Here is a 9,718-nt window from a genome sequence, read left to right as displayed (position 1 = left end):
GATGATCCCTTGCCCGAAACAAGCATAACTTTAGTAGATGCCAAATATTAATTTTTGGTTCCAGCATTCTTTCTACACCTATTCTTTGAAAGCTACTGTAATGAAAAGCTTCTCCCCACTGATTGCATTTATTCATATATATATATATATATATATATATATATATATATATATATATCACAAGTATGAATTCATGGAGTCTTACTTTATGACCTATGAGCTCATGAATTGTTGATATCAGCATTAGAGTTTGCAGGAGCTGACTCAGATTATGGCCCAAGATCCACAGGAATGCAAGTGTGCTTTCTTCTATCATTAAAAATGCCTACTATTAATTACAATGGTGCTATTTACAAGCACTTTCTGTGCTTCAGGCATATGCTAAGCATTTTACTCATATTCTCATTTCATTCTCACAAGGACTTGATGAGGTGAGTCCCATCATTTTAGATAAAGAATCCTGATGCTTTGGGAGACATTAATAGGCCAAAATCAACAATAAGTAGAAGAATCAGGACATGAGCATAATCTGTCTCCTGAGTCCTGGCTCTTAAACACTTTCATGCAGAAACTGCAAAAAAAAAAAAGCAGTCGAGAGATGGTTTTGTCTTGGCCCCGCTCCCCAGCCTGGGCAGCAGCCCCAGATACCTCCCTCTCACCCTCAACCTCAAGGCCCTCCAAAGCTCTATATAAGCCTCATTGAGGGTGTAGGGGCCTCTCAGCTCTCCAAGGCTGCCAGGGGTGTCCCTGGCTTCCTAGAATGTCAGGGTTTGGGGGTCTCTAAGATTCTCCTACAACCCCCTCCCCCAACACAAGAGGGGAATAAATGGAGAGAGAGAATGTCACTTGTCTAGGGTCTCACAGCATGGCCAAAGGGTCCAATGACAGTGTCAAAACTAAATCAAAGAACAGAGGCAGCATTTCTGCAATGATGGAAGGCTGCAACATTGAAGCAGAGACCACTGATGGTTGCGCTCAGACTCAGCTTTCCAGGCCTAGCCTAGCTCATGGCCCACGAAGGATTCCAATGCTCGTCCACCACTCTGACCCGACTACTCTCCAATTCCTCCTAGCCCTGGGGTTGGGGCTCAGTGTGGCCCCACTTCTAGCCACCTCTGACTACAGGGTACTGGTTTGAAATTAGGACCAAGTGCCTTTTTATTCTATGGTGTCAGAATTACATGACCATTTGTGTATTTGTCCATTTTAAGTGTTCACTTTGGTAGCATCCAGTCCATTCACATAGTCATGCAGCCATCGCCACTATCCATCCCTAGAACTTCTTTGTTCCCCCTAAACTGAAACTCTATACCCATTAAACATGAACTCCCTTCTCCCCTCAGCCCCTAGTAACCTCTGTTCTACTTTCTATCTCTGTGCATTTGGTGAGTCTCGGTCTCTAATATAAGTGGAATTGTACAATATTTGTCCTTTTTGTGTCTGGCTCACTTCACGGAGCATGATGTCTTCAAGGCTCATGCATAAGGTAACATATACCAGAATTTCACTTCTTTTTAAGGCTGCATAGTATTCTAGTGTATGGACATACCAACCACATTTGGTTTATCTATTTACCCGTTGGACATTTGGGCTGTTTTTGCTGCCTTCAGCCCTTTGGGGGGCATATACCCAGCAGTGGAATTGCTGGATCACATAGTACTTCTACGTTTAACTTTTGAGGAACCACCATATTATTTTCCAAGGACCAAATGGCTTTTACACATCAGTGTCCACGCATGCTCCCCCATCCCCCACATCTACTCCCTGTTTTATTGTAGACTTCAAAGCCATTGAATGGATAATAATAATGAGCTTCAGCTTCCATCTCTCAGGGGATTGAGAGAGCCCCTGAAAGCACCACTCTGCCAGAAAGGCTTCTAAATGAGGATCCCAACTGCCTCACATTTCAGGAGAATGGAACTCAGTAATATCTGATGGTGACTTCGACTGTGAGCAGGGAAACACCCTTCACCTGAACCAGGATGTGGACGAAAGTGGCACTCCACCTGGGCACATGCAGAAGGGACAATGGATGGAAAAGCACAGAGAGCCACAGCCACAAAAATATGTATCTGCTCTGCCCCTCTGTCTAATTATGATCCAGTGGCTCCACACCCCCTGGGGACTGAGGACTTGTTTATTTGAACTGACATATCTATTATTACTCTTTAGGTAGTTAGGAGAATCATTTGCAGTGTTCATTAACAAGTATCACCTTATGGATTACTAAACGGCAGCTCTGCTTTAGCTAATGAGCCCCAATAGTGTAATACTTTACATATTTTATAGTGAGACAATTAAGCAATGTCTTGCTTTTATAGCAGACCTTAAAATAAATCATTTGGGATACAAAGAAGATACAGAGGTAATGGTACCCATTGTGTGCTTGTGGTTAAAATTGGAGAAGATACATTTTCCTCTACCCGAACTCTCTTTGCACATGCATACACTCAATCTACAGCAAGAGAACAGATTTGCAGAGCTTTCCTGTCCAATTTCTCAGCTTCATCACTACAGAGTACTTAGGTGTTCTAAGACAAGAGAGGCAGAGAAGGAAAAGAAAGGAGAAAAGAATTGAGCTGGGTTTTTGTCTTGATAGGCAGGAAGGGATGAGAAATGCTGGTATGTACTGAATGTCTACCTGTGCCAGGCATTCATATCCACACTTCATTTAATTTTCATGAAGTCCTGCAAAGTAGATGTTAGCATCCCTGCTGTATAGATGAAGAAATGGAGGCATAGAGAGATTGTTGCTTGCTTGAGGTCACACAACCTGTAAGTGGCCGTGCCAGGATTGAAAACTAGGTCTACATTGATTCCAAGACTTGATGCCTCCAGGACTGTGTCAAGGGCAGAGGCATAATGCCCATCATCACTACTGTTCTGTTACTTCTTTAAATGTGTTTGCCTCCCCAGGAACAGGGGGGCAACCTCCATAGTACACTTTTTTCCTCCATTGTCCTGACCTGAACCTCCTTCTTGTGCCCAGATGTCTCTTTGGCAAGACCCCTCTACCCTGACCAGGACTTCGCTTTGGTCCACCTGCTACCACTAACCAATCAGGAAGACGTGAATGACTGACAATGTGTTTATAAGTTTAGCTATCAGATTAAATGAAGCCATTTCTACCCTGAAAGACTGTGAGCAAAGAATGCGAGGATTCCAGACTGGGTCCTTCATGCAATAAAAGGGAGACTTCAGCAGAGGTTTTACCATAAACCACCACACCACCACCTAGGTCTCAGGTCTACTACTCTACATTTCCCTCCAAGCACCAAGAATGGACACATCTGAGTGAGCTGCTACTCTGAGCAAGGCCCATTGCCCCCTATAAGCCAAGAAGCAGCAGCACCCACAGATTCAAAATTCATGAAGGACATGGCTTCCCTCCCTGTGCAAAGGCAGGTCCTTTTCTCGCCTTCAAGTCCTTTTCAAACTGGTCCTTTTCCAGCCATTCATGGTGCCTCATGGCTGCTTCTCTGAGCAAGGACATCACCCCTGAGGCTGGTCCTAGTCCTATTTACTCTAATGGTTCTCTAGGGGCTACGACCAGCCTTCCACTACTGCAGGCCACCTGCCAAGAGAGAGATGCTTACCATGGATAAGGAAGGCCAATGGGGAGAGCCTCCTCATGTGATTATATATATATATATATATATATATATATATATATATATATATACTCATATTTATATATTTGATCTGCCATAACAGTTAAATACTATGGAGCTATGAACAAACAAACAAATGAGCAAGGTGTCTCTGAACAGGAATACAAAGATCTCTAAGACATATTTTGAGATGAAAAAAATGACAGAGTGATTTATTACCTTTTGGGTAAAAGAGTAGGAAATAAGAATCTATACTCACATTTGCTTGTATCTATGTCTTAATCCCTAAAACCATATACAGGACATCAAGAAAAGTAGTTATCCTCTTCTTACAGGTACATTCTTAGGGAAGGTCAGCAACCAAGAGACAGCTATTAAAATGGCCCAAGTCTGGAACACTGATAACACCAAATTCCGGTGAGGATGTGGAGTGACAGGAACTCTCACATTCACTGCCGGTAGGAATGCAAATGGCACCGCCACTTTGGAAGAAGTTTAGTGGTTTCTTATAAAACTAAATATACTCTTACCATACAATCCAGCAATTGTGCTCCTTTGTATTACCCAAATGAATTGAAAACTTATGTCCATGCAAAGACCTGAACATGGATATTTATAGAAGTTTTTTCCTAATTGCCAAAAACTGAAAGCAACCCAAAGGTTCTTCAGTGAGTGAATGGATAAATAAACTGTGGTACCTCCAGACAATGGAGTATTATTCAGTGCTAAAGAGAAATGAGCTATTGAACCATGAAAAGCCATGGAGGAACTTAAATGCCTATTACTAAGTAAAGGAAGCCAATCTGAAAAGGCTACATACTGTGTAATTCCAACTATATGACATTTTAGAAAAGACAAAAGTATGGAAACAGTAAAAAGATCAGTAGTTGCCAGGGGTTGGAAGGGGGACAGATAAAAAGGCAGAGAATAGAGGATTTTTAGGGCAATGAAACTACTCTATATTATACTGTACTGGTGGATATATGTCTTTATACATTTGTCCAAACCCACAGAATGCATAACATCAAGACTGAACCCTAATGTAAACTTTGGACTCTGGGCGATGATGTGTCAGTGTTGGTCCATCAATTAAAATAAATATGCCAATCTGTTGGGGGTGGGTGTTGATAATAGGAGAGGCTGTGCACATGTGGGAGCAGGAGGTATGTGGGAAATCCCTGTATCTTCCACTCAATTTTTCTGTGCACCTAAAACTGCTCTAAAAAATAGTCTGTTTTAAAGAAGAGAAAGTAGGGATGCCTGGGTGGCTCAGTGGTTGAGCATCTATCTACCTTTGGCTCAGGGCGTGATCCTGGGGTCTTGGAGCAAGTCCCATATCAGGTTCCCTGCATGGAGCTTGCTTCTCCCTCTGCCTGTGTCTCTGCCTCTCTCTCTCTTTCTTTCTCTCTCTCTCTCTCTCTCTCTGTGTGTGTGTCTCTCATGAATAAATAAATAAAATCTTAAAAGAGAGAGAGAGAGAGAGAGAGAGAATGATGAGAGAGGGAGACCCAAGTGGCCTTTGGAGCAGGCACTTAAAAAAGGCCTCTCTGATGAGGCCACACCCAGAGGCAGGACTCCTTATGAGGGAGTGGCCACATTGAGATCTGAAAACAAATCATTGTACAGTATAAAGCAAGTAAGAAGACTAAGACAAGAACAAGTTTATGAGTGTGAGTAACAAAAAGATCAGTGAGGGTAGAGTGAAGTCATTAGGAGAACGAGTAGTTGACAAGGTCAGAGATGTCAGCCAGGGTGCCATCATGGAAAATCTAGAAGACACTAGTAAGAAGCCTGGATTTTTCTCTAAGTGTGATAAACTTTAAATCACTGGAAGGCTTTACTCAGGAGAGAGATCTCACTGATCCATCTCACTGCGTAATGGCAGGAGCAGAACTGGAGCACCAGAAAAGAGGTTATTTTAGAAGTCAAGGAGCAATGATGATGACCCAGACAAGGGAGGAAGCAATGGGGATGAGAAGAGTCAGATTTTATATAAATGGATATTTATAAGTACTTGCTAATGGACTGATGCAGAGGATAAAGGGAAAAAAGAGTCAAGTGAAACTCAGCATCACTATTCCTAGCATGTTGCACTGCCCATAATGGGAACTAATTACTAGTTGGATGCTTGGTTGTCTACTGGTAGGTTGGCTGGCTGGTTGGTTATCTGGATGATTAATTGACTGGAGAGTTGGTTGATGGGAGAGAGGGACGGATGGATGGGCACTTGGTTAATACTTAGGTGGATAGGCCGTTGGTTGCACAAGTAGTGAAATAGATAGGTAGATGGGTGGGTGGGTAGATGAGAAGGTGAATGGCTGGTTTATGTTGGATGAATGGGTGGTAGAGAGGTTGATTTGCTCAGTGATAGGCTTAATGTATTTCCTGCTCACTACACAGCCTCTCCTCCCAGGATCCTTTGCACTCACCCAACTCCCTTGAACCCAATTCCCTGCCTTGACCAACACCCAGTGCTTACCATATTACTCCAGTGCTTGCTATTTCCCCATGGTCCTCGGGATCTTCCAGGGCAACTGAGGGACCCATGCTGGGCTCCAGGTCTAGGAAGATTTCAGTGCAGTGGCTGGATATGCACAGTGGGCCATAGACTCAAGCAGAACCCAGCTTTGTTTTTGCTTTTTTGTGGCCATGTGGCCTAGGGCAGGTGACTCTACCTCAACTCCACTTTGGTAAATGGAGCTAAGAACACCTGGCCCACCTACTCACAGCATCATGAGAATCACATGAGAAACTACATAGAGGGTGGGGTGTCCAATAGATGTCAGGGCTTATTCTCATTAGCCTGCTATTGTAGTTAAGGAGCAAGAGTTTCCTCTCTGGAGCACGCATCTCCCCTTTTGTTGTCTTCACCTGCTGCTGCTCACAGCTGGGCTAACGTGGACCTGCAGCTCAGACCTCTGCCCTCATAGTAACCCATGTTTCTTCGACACACTCTTCTTTGCCTCAGATCCCCTGATCTCCACTCATGGAACCCATCTTGCGTGACTTTAGACAAAGCTCCTGCGATGCCATCTGTGTTCCGGTTCTGCTTTTGAAAAGTAAAACCCGCCTGCTCCTCCAGGATCTCAAGCCCAGCCCATAGCACAACATCTAAACATAGTAAGTGCTCAACAAATAAATAGGCATGAATAATGCCTCACTGGTTTTCTAAACTATCTTTTGCCTAGGTGTATTAGTTACTTCTGACGTATAACAAACCACCCCAAAATGTGGTTTGAAACAACGAACACGTACTAGCTCTCAGGATTCTGTGGGTTGGCTGGCAGTTCCTCTAGTCCGGGTGCCTCAGCTGAAGCCAGATGGTGTAAGATAGCCTCACTCACATGTCTGAGACTTCCAAGATGACCAGCCCCTCTCTCTACATAGACTTTCATCCTTAAGAAGGCTAGCTAAGCTCCTTCACAAAATGGAAGATGAGTTCCCGACAATAATAGGATGCAAGCCCAATGCACCTGCACTTTTTAAGACTCTGATTATATCACATTTGCTAATGTTTACTGGTCAAAGCGAGTTACACAGCTAAGCCCAGAGTCATTCTGGGAAGGAACCACACATGAGCATTGTCACAGGAAGCATTAAATGTATTGGGAGCCATCACTCCAACAACCTATCACACTAGGCAGGTTGTTAAAACAGGCTTGATTGAGGCCCCACTCTAAACACTCCTCTAGGAAGCAGAGCATTGAGGGACGCCTGGGTGGCTCAGCGGTTGAGCATCTGCCTTCGACTCATGTCCTGATCCCAGGATCCGGGATCCAGCTCCTTGTAGGGACCCTACTTCTCCCTCTGCCTATGTCTCTGCCTCTGTGTGTGTGTGTGTGTATCTCATGAATTAATAAATAAAATTTAAAAAAAAAAAAAGAAGGAAGCAGAGCATTGAAGACCACCAGGGGAGCCAGGGAGAACATGAAGTAGCTGAGAGCTGTCAGGCCTAGTGGGAATTCTGAGAAGGAACTGGAACTTCTTACTAACACAACACCTCTCACATACACACCAACTTTTGGCCACTATATTAGCCACTGACATAGAATACTGCATAACAAACAACCTCAAAATAGCAATGACTTACAAAAAGTACCCATTTTTCTTTTTTGCGGGTCTGTGACTTACCGGGAGTTGTGCCCTTCCACGTGTGACTTTCTGGGGTTTAGACCAAAAAGGCAGTGTCTACCCAGGACACACAAGGTGCAGAGAGAGCACACCCAACTACACAACCGCACTTCAATCCTTTCGCACATCACATCTGTGAACATCCCATTGGCTGACAGAAGTCGCATACCTAAGCCCAAAGTCAAAGGGCAGGGAGATTTCCCCTGTCCACCAAGAAGCCATGAGAAGGGTATAGATGTAGAATATTCCTAGATAAAAGTAAGAATTGTATTCAGGTTTTTAAAAAGATTTTATTTATTTATTCCTGAGAGACATGGAGAGAAGCAGAGACACCAGCAGAGGGAGAAGCAGGCTCCTCACAGGGACCCCGATGCAGGACTCGATTCCCGCATGGGGATCACCCCCTGAGCCAAAGGCAGACGCTCAACCACTGAGCCACCCAGGCGTCCCTGTATTCAATTTTTTAATCTACCAAAACCTCTTTATCTCATCCCAACTCACCTTTCCATTCCCCCCACCCCTGTTCCATTGCTTCAAAGCTGTAGGTAACAATCACCAGACTTGCCCTGCCAAGTGACCAGCACTTTCCCTGAAGTTTCTCTATGCTCAGGTCCACAGGAGATGACATGGGGATAAGGTCTTATCTTCCCATAGAGGAGAAAGCCCTGGGGCCACGGAGCTACCTTTATCAAAGTAGATGTGCCCAGTCTTCCCTATTGTGACGCTTACTACCATTTCTGGTATCCCAAATCACCAGCATCTTAGAGTCAAGGCTGAAAACAGGGCTATTGGCTGAGCTCCATATCTGACAGAGACTCGTGTCCAGGACATATTTTTATCATTAAACTCCTTCTAACAGTTAAAACAGCAGAACACTTTTGAGGTGACTGGGCAAAACTTCCTCAGGAAACATGCTGATTTCAACCACCTGGGCAGAGCAGATGCCCTGATCTTCTTTTTATCTTGCTGAACACCTTTATTGATTTATTACCTTCTCCTAACATGTGTAAAGGGAGATCCTATTCATTTGCTCACAGAGCTTCCCCAGGCCCTAGGAATTGAGGTCGAGGGGAGGTTAGAAAACAAGAAGATTTTTAGGGTGCACCTGCTAAGTGCTAGAAACAGGGCCAGGAGACTCAGGTGTGCAAGCAATGACAAGGCATGGTCCTTGTCAACACAGAGCACACACGTGTGAATCATAAAGAAAAGAAGACAGTACTTGGCACAAATGACAATCCTACAGAAGTTTTAAGGAAGAAGAAATTCCTCTGGGTTGGTTGAGCAGGGATGGTACAACTTGAGCTCATCAATGTTTAGGATATAAGGAAACTAAACATTAGAAAAATAAAATGGTTTGCACAATGAGGATGGTAAAACCAGAATTGGAGCTCAGTTCTCCTGAATGTGGATTCCAGACATGTCCATTCTGTCCTAATGCCTTCTCTCACTGCCAACTTGCTAGGGTTGTCTTCCTTAGCCTTGTCCAAGGTTACATAGATGGAGATGGATTAGAACAAACTCCACAATGACTTTCAAAACCTAGTTTCTAGACCTAGCTTTATCACTTCACAGTCATTCAGTCCGTGGCAAGTCATTCTGTTGGAGCCTGGTTTTTTCACCCTTAGAAAGGGTGTAAAAATCAGAGAATACCAGAATTACAATCAATCTTGCTGGTCATCTACTCCAACCATCCATGAGATTCTTGAGTCCCTTTCCAGTGGAGGAGGTGGAACCTATACTAGAATACTTCCGATGACAGAGAACTCATCACTCCCTGGGGAAGCACGTATCATGTTTGGACAGTTTTATTGGGAAGCCCTTACTCATAGTGAGCTGAAATTTATCTTCCTGCTTAGTCTCTTCATAGATCTTTGATCTGCCCCCTTTGAAACAAGCAGAACCCACTGGCTTTCTCTTCCACAGGATTGGACTTTCTTCATCTGAGGAACTGATTCAGAGGACCCCTGAGCCTTTTC

This window comes from Canis lupus, chromosome 28 (genome assembly GCF_011100685.1).
Source record: "Canis lupus familiaris isolate Mischka breed German Shepherd chromosome 28, alternate assembly UU_Cfam_GSD_1.0, whole genome shotgun sequence".
NCBI classification, from domain to species: Eukaryota; Metazoa; Chordata; class Mammalia; order Carnivora; family Canidae; genus Canis; species Canis lupus.
The sequence above is the reverse complement of the archived record's forward strand: the minus strand, read 5'-3'. Positions refer to the sequence as shown.